Here is a 7,908-nt window from a genome sequence, read left to right as displayed (position 1 = left end):
CTTCAAAGCAGTTCAGGTTGTCTCAAGCTTATGTGCAGGGTGGCTTGTCTAAGGGTAACTCTCAAGTAAGCAGTCTTATCTGCTTACATACTCCTAGAAGGAGGAAGGAGCATAACGAATCTGGTCAGTTTCAGGGACTTCCTGAAGCTGACTTGTTTACTTGCTCCCCAGCAGGGTGCATCAACCTCTTTAGGACATCCTATTGTTTCACTTCCTGGTAAACATCTTGCTCTAATGCACCCCAATTTTCACTTCCCTTTTATATCCTATGTCTTAGGGAATTTCCTCCCAGAGGGAAAAGTTTCAATCATGGGGGAAACTACTCCACAATACCTTCTGATCCTCCTTTCTCTATTTCCTAAGTATTGGCTTTACCGGTGTGGGTCAGCACGCCAGGTGTGTGTGGTGCTGGGGAGAGAAACCAGGGCTTCCTGCATGCTAGGCAAGCACTCTACCATCTGAAACCTGAATCTTCTTCCAGCTTCCTCTCCTTCTCTGTGGTTTACATGAGCATCACCCTCTGCTCCCTAGATGCTCCCCACTTTATCTTCATATCCCTTCTTTGTCATAATTGTCCCTCCACATCCCTACCACCCCACCCACACCAACTTTCTGTTCCTCCAGCACTATGTTCTAGTCTTGAGCAAAATAAAGCCCCCAGTTTTGCATTACCTGGTATTCCAAGAGCCGCAGGTACATTTCATATAGTCAGGAGACATTGACTCTCCATCCAGGAGGTCCAGACAGCTCTCAAAAAGACTCTGAGTCATTGGTTCAATGGAGACAGGCTGGAGAATCAACAGTTACTCCAACAGTGGTCTTTCTCAGATGTCCGCGAAGTCCCTTAGATTATTTAGTTGAGGGAAAGGAGAAGCCTGCTGGACTAGCCTTGAGCTCAGTATGTCCACATTAAACTCCTTATCCCCCTGCCTCCACCATGCCTTGCTCACTGATGGCTTTTGAATACCACCCTTTCAGGCTCCCCTGTCTGAGCGCTCATCCTCTTGGGAAAGGTCTAATCATTCAGGAAGTTCCTCTCAGAGCCAGCAGCTTGTCATATGTCTTTCTAGATTCATTTATGGGTCCTTTGTGTCTCTCTGAAAAATTGTTATTTTATGTGTGCGGGCATGTCTGTTTGCGTGTTTATTGTGCCACCTATCTTTGGAGCACTTGACTGTAATGAATGTAGTGCCACCGAGGCCAGAAAAGGGTGTCAGATGCCCTGGGACTAGAGGCACATATAGCTGTGAGCCACTATGTAGGTGCTGGGAATTGAACCAGGGTCCTTTGGAAGAACAGCCAGTGCTCCTAATCATTAAGCCATCTCTCCTCCCTTCTGTGTGTCTTTTGACTGACAGCACAGTTGGGTTCTGCATCCATCATGTGTCTGTTTTTCTCTAAAGCTGTTCACATCTCTGGGTCTGAATGAATGCCACATTCTTCCTATCAAGAAGCATACCCCCATGTCCACCCCCAGCCCCGAGTTCTGCCTCCCTCTCCACCCACTGTTGCCTATGCAGGAAGACCACAGGCTCAGATTCTCATCTCTGGGACAGAGGTCAAGCCTCAGAGTTCCCATGCCCTGCGGACCTATGCCGGTGCCTTTCCGCCATGTTCCCACCTTGGCAGCCTTGGCTGCTGTTCCCATGTTCTGCTCTGCTTCTGTCTAGGTGGTAAGGCTGGAAAACCAAGGAAGGACTGCGAGGTGCAGGTGGAGAAGGAAAGATCCAGACTGAGGTATAGGGTGGGGTTCTTACTGATTTCCAGGTCAGCCTCACTCCCTTCTTTTATTTATTTATTTATTTTTATAGGCCTCTGGTCTGCTAAAATCAAGAAACCTCCCACCTCTATGACAGGCTCCACCCATTTCCAGCTTTTATACTTTTCCTGCAGCTGCTGGAAGCCGTTCTGTAAACTGACTGCTTGAGGCCTGCAGGTGTGTTTTTTTTCTTTTTGCCTTGCTGGGACTTGAACTCGGGGCCTCCTGGGTACTTCAGAAGTGCTCAGCCACAGAGCCACACCACCAGCCTACATAGGATTAAGGGACTGGTCGGCACCTTGTGTCAGTACTGAGGTGGGGTAAGGTTGGCTCTTCCAGAAGGAGTTTCATCCTTAGGGGAAACCAAACCCTAGCACTTATGCCTGTACCCGGCAACCACATGTCTCCATGATGGTAAACTCTAGGCTAGCCCACGAGTGCTTTCCCACAGACGAACAAGCAAAAGTAGCCCAGAGCCTGCACGTCTCCCTTTGTCCCTTTTTCTCATTTTTGTTATTTAAATCTCAGTCACAGGAAGGCAAAAGGACAGTCACAGTGCTGAGGTTCCGGGATCACTGTTGTATGTGAAATGTGCCACCGCCCCACTTTCACCCACTCCCACACACCTTCTACCCTCCACCAACCCCCTCACTCCTCCACTCCGATCATGCAGCCTCCAAACGTGGACCCCAGCTGTTGGTGCTATTTAATGAGACTGTGGACCTTTGAGGGGGGAGGTCTGGCAGGGGACACGTGCCTTTGGCGTCTTCTTCCTGGCCCTCACCTTGATGGAGAAACTTCCACAGCAGGTTCCCATAACCATGGAGCCTTTCTACCATGATGTATTGAAATTCCCCGAATCTGTGAACCAAGGTGTCTTAGTTGGGGTTTCTATTCCTGCACAAAACATCATGACCAAGAAGCAAGTTGGGGAGAAAAGGGTTTATTCAGCTTACACTTCCACATTGCTGTTCATCACCAGAGGAAGTCAGGACTGGAACCCAAGCAGGTCAGGAAGCAGGAGCTGATGCAGAGGCCATGGAGGGATGTCACTTACTGACTTGCTTTCCCTGGCTTGCTTAGCCTGTTTTCTTATAGAACCCAGGTCTACCAGCCCAGGGATGGCTCCACCCACAATGGGCTGGGCCAGGGATGGCACCACCCACAATGGACTGGGCCCTCCCCCTTGATCACTAGTTGAGAAAATGCCTTACAGCTGGGTCTCATGGAGGCATTTCTTCACCTGAGGCTCTTTTCTCTGTGATAACTCCAGCCTGTGTCAAATTGACACACAAAACCAACCAGTGCACAAGTTGAGCCTGTCCTCCCTCTGGGTGTCTCTGATGGTTATTTGGTTGGTCACAGGGTTAAGTAAAGTCACTAACATGGAAGCCAGATGCCAAAAGGGAAACTGTAGTGAAGGTTGTGTGTGGAACAGGAAGGCTGGTTTTAGGCCTTTACTGTTGCATCATGGGAATGAAGCATCTTCCCTCTCCCCTCCGTGACAACTTAGGTACAGCCACAGTCATTGCAACATTAGAAATAGCTGCGGCGTGAGGTGAGAGTTTTGGTTTCTTAAAAAAAAAAAAAAAAAAAAGTTATATTATGTGAATATGTTTTTGCTTTAATCTCAGGTGTGGGGTACGGGGCTGTTTCACAGCTGCTGACTATGGTTTATCTCATGAACTAGGTGGGGTGTGATTTTTGCCCTGCAGCAGATACTTTATGTTTAGAAGTCTGGAAACTTTTGAGAGGGTGTAAATTGGAGAACCCTGAGAAGGGCCGACGGTGTACCTTCAGAGGAGGCTGCTGCCGGTTCCTGCTGCTGTGGTTTGTCAAGTGGTCATGAGCAAAGAAATGAGAAGAAGTGGGAGATGTTCTGACGATGGAGATTGGGCTTTCCCCCGGGAACCCAGCACCCTTAAGAGGTAGGAAGTAGTCTAAAGAGGTCTGTGCCCCCTTTCCTGTACCCCCTTTCCTCTCTAACCTCCTGTCTATCCTACATAGTGTTGGGGGTTTGGAAGGGGTAAGGATTGTATTAGTCAGGGTTCTCTAGCGTCACAGAACTTATGGAAGATCTATATATTAAGGGAAATGATTGTGATGGCTTACAGTCTGCAGTTCAACTAACCCAACAACGGGCAGCCATGAACGGGAAGTCCAAGAACCTAGTAGTTGCTCAGTCCCATGAGGCTGGGTGTTTCAGCTGGTCTTCTGTATAAGCTGGAATCCTGAAGAATCAGGTTCCAACAGATGTGCTGGCGAGTCAGTGCAAGCTGACGAAGAACAAACACTTCCTTCTTCCCATGTCTTTATGCAGACCCCAGCAGAAGGTATAGAGTAAGGGTCTGTACCACCATACCTGGATTTGGAACTTGCTCTGTCCCAGGCTGGCCTTGAACTCAGAGATCTACCTGCTTCTGTCTCCTAGAATTAAAGGCATGTACTTACTACCTTGTCTGGGTCTAAGCTTTTCATGGCCACTGTGCCCTCCATTTCTGGATTACAGTTCATCCCAGATGTAGTCAAGTTGACAACCGTGAATAGCCATCACAAGGGTGGGATCAGGGTTGGAAGGGTGGTAGATGTAAGAACCCAATAGAGAGCAAAAAACTGGCCAACACTATTTCTCTACCAGTGCTGTCTGCTCATCAGATATGTTCTGGCTTTCTTCCATAAGAGAGGCCATTTTGAGTGCTGGAGGCATGAGTAAGCAAGACAGGCTTTGAGCAAGGGGACAAACAGACTGGGTAGCAATAAGAACTATGTGATATGGGCTGGGAAGAGGTGCTCAAGTGGCAGGGGATGCTGAGGAGAGTGTCTAGGTCTAAACTAGCTAGACCAACTCCGCAGCAGACACAGGCTTTCCAGAATTGAGGGGCAAGAAGGGGCTACTAAGGTTGAACCAGGGGCCTGAACTGACAGCCCACCCTGTAGAACTAGAGGAGAGTGCAAATAGGCTGCAGCAGCCAATCAGAGACCATAGCTCCCCATGACCAGCCAATCAGAGTCCACAGCTCCCTCTTACCAGCCAATCAGAGTGTGTAGCTCCCTCTGATAACAGTCTACACAGGACTTCAGTGTTTAACTCAGGATCCAGCAAGGTCAGAACAAACCAGTGACTCAGAGCTGGCTAGGGCACTGCAAACCTGCCAACAAAGTACTCAGGCTGAGGCAGGAGGATCAGGTCAGTATGCACTCAGGCCAGTATGAGCTACATAATGAGACCCTTTCTGAAAGGGAGGGAGGGACAGGGGAAATAAGAGGAGAAAGGAGAAAAAGAAAGGAGGAAGGAAGCCCTGGCCAGTCCAAGAGCTACAGGCTGCTGCCTGTGTCCAGCCATGTTTCTCCAATGGCCTGTAAGCTAAGACTTCCATACAGCAACTCCATCTTCAGCTTGACCACTTCTCATGTGAAGCCTCTAATGGGCTATGGTCAGGAAGCACCACCTGTGGAAACACCAGGATTTCCGGGTACTCCACGCACCAGCTGTGCCAGGTACTCATTTCCAACATCTTGAGAGTGATACCCATCCCTCTCCATGATACAGACATGGCCGCATCATCCTTCTGATGTTTGGGCCCAGATCCTAAGAGGCACTGGTCACTATTCTCTTGATCTAGCACTAATCCCATCAGCTCTAAGAGGCACATCCGATGTCTAGCTGCTAGGCTGCCCATTTAAGGTCACTAGGTGGTCAATGAAGGACCCTAGGGGTTTTGGCCACCCTTACACCCATCGCCTCAGGTCAAGGATAGGCCAAGTTCCATTCTCCACCCACAGTTCTCGGGAGGAACAGGAACATTTTTGAAAACCCGCAGAATGTACTGACTGATAGTCACCTGACCCTCTGGTCCCAAGATAGAGTTAGAATGCATGCCATATACTTGCTAGCCAATAGATTCAAAGGTCAGTATGCTTAGCCAATAAGTTTAAACTGTAACCTTGCTGATGTAACCTGTACCCCTAAAAAGTATAAAAACTGCTTGTTATAGTCATTCAGGGTCACCTTCCAGTCACTTTGCCACAAGGGGCCGATTGAGGATTGACCCTGACACGCCAGAAAATAAACCTCTTGCTTTTGCATTGAACTCTGTTCTCTTGTCTCACTTGGGGGTTGGGGGGAGTCTCCTGGTAGTTAAGACTCATTTCAAGTCTTACATCATCACTAGCTCTTATCTGTGCTGCTTTAAGACTTCCTATATGATCTCTTGCCATCTGGTCCTTTTCTCACACAGCTGCACAACACTCCTTTTAAAAGGCAACTTGAGACATGCCTCTTGTGAAGGACACAATTTAATAGCTTAAAATGAAATGTTTTCGGTGTGGTGGTGCACACCTGCAATTCTTGCACATAGAAGCCTGAGACAGAATTACTGTGAGTTCGAGACTCTAAACTACACAGCAAGTACCAGGCCAGGCAGGGATATACTCTAGCAAGAGTCTGTCTCAACAATAAAAACAATGAACAACAAAGTAAAAGGTGGGTAGGGTAGGTACCTATTTGACCCATTAGATTGACACCTGCCGATTATTTCATGGTGGACTTTCCCACGTGCTCAAACATGTTCATCACGGTACGTTTGGTTTGTCCTTTCCCAATTTCGTGACACTATAAGATTACTAGCAGCCTATGTCCATCAGAAAAGTATCTGGGTTCTGTGAACATTACAGCAACGAGAAGCCAATCACTGGGTGAGGAGGAGGGCCTTCCGGGTCTGAGAGAGGAAGAGGGAAGGCAGGAAGAGGGCACTTCCTTTTGGACGGCAGGAGCAAGGCGGCCAGGGACTAATAGTTCCAGTGATGGAATCCACCGGGATCTGCCGCTGGAAGATTTCTAACATAATTGGTGAATTCAGGATGATAGATACTGTACCTAGTGATTGTGCTATCTGTTGGTTCTAAACTAAGATTGATGTTTGAGAGGTTCTGTGGCAAGAACTTCGAGAAGTTGGGTGGATGCCACATGGGTCAGGGAGACCACTGGGGCCAGAGAGTAGCCAGCACTCGCGTGGATTGATTTTTTAAAAAAATAATTACACAAAACAGGAAGAAGAAACAGATCCATAGCATAAGTCAGTGAAGATCGGATGAGAGATGTTTAGTTTAAAAGAGCAGTCCATAAAAACGGAGCTGCCGAGGAGGGGGACGGTGTACACTCATGAGCCCCTTCCATAGGTACTACTTGGGGATCCCTATAGCCACACCACTAACAGGTCCATGAATGAGGGTCAGTTTCCTGCAGCTGAAAGATGGGCTATCAACGGGTGGCATGGAGCCCACAATGCCGGGGGCAGGGGAGAAAGCGGCACTGCCCAGGATCGCCTCTTGGAGGAATATGGCCCGGGGAACTCAGGGACTGGCCCATTTGGGAGGTGTGGCCTTGTTGGAGTAGGTATGGTGGTGTTAGGGGAAGTGTGTTGTAAAAGATAAATCTGTTTTTCCTCCCAGCCCCTTACTCCCAGAATGACGACTCTGAGACTATTTGCTAATAAATGCCTTGGCCATAAGCTTTGGCTCATTCCCTGACTAACTCATAATTTATTTAACCCATCCAAACTATTCTTGTCTTCCACATGGTTAGTTACCTCTCTTCAGTCCTAGCCTGCTTCTCAGCCTCTCCCCCAGTGTCTCTCCCTGCATCTCCTTTGATTCCCTCACCATTTCCCAGAATTCTCTCCTGCCAGTGTCCCACCTCCTATTTCCTGCCTCAGCTCATTGGCCATCAGCTTTTGATTGACAGGTGATGCTTAGAGTCTCTCTAAGGTGTGTTTAGTTCCCAGCACACACAGGAACTCCTGTGCCAGGGGACCTAATGTCCTCTTCTGACCTCCAATGGCAACATCCATGCATCTGGTACACATACATACATACAGGCACACATTCATATACATAACATTTTTGAAATCTTTTATTTTTCTTTCTGTAGAAATGAGGTCTGGTTTTACCTCCCAGCTCACGCTCCCCAAAATAAGATGAAAATACATTTACAAATACCTTGGCCGTACAGCTAGGCTCTTCTCTGACTAGATCATAACTTAAAATAATCCATGTATCCTAATGTACATCCTGGCACATGGCCTGTTACCTGTGCTTAGGCACCGTGAGTCTGTCTCCTCACATCTTCTCGGGCGAATCTGCTGTGCCTC

At 48.1% G+C, this 7,908-nt stretch overlaps 1 long non-coding RNA gene across 1 annotated transcript; it reads left to right on the top strand.

The window, feature by feature from the left end:
• The first annotated feature begins 1,805 nt into the window (after window positions 1-1,805).
• Window positions 1,806-4,148, top strand: LOC308413897. The gene is made up of 3 exons (XR_013974851.1): window positions 1,806-1,936; window positions 3,450-3,687; window positions 4,080-4,148. It is a non-coding gene; the product is annotated as an uncharacterized lncRNA (long non-coding RNA).
• Window positions 4,149-7,908: the final 3,760 nt, after the last annotated feature.

The sequence above is a fragment of the Micromys minutus genome (assembly GCF_963924665.1).
Source record: "Micromys minutus genome assembly, chromosome: 32".
Classification (NCBI taxonomy): Eukaryota; Metazoa; Chordata; class Mammalia; order Rodentia; family Muridae; genus Micromys; species Micromys minutus.
This window is presented reverse-complemented; position numbering and strand designations above follow the sequence as displayed.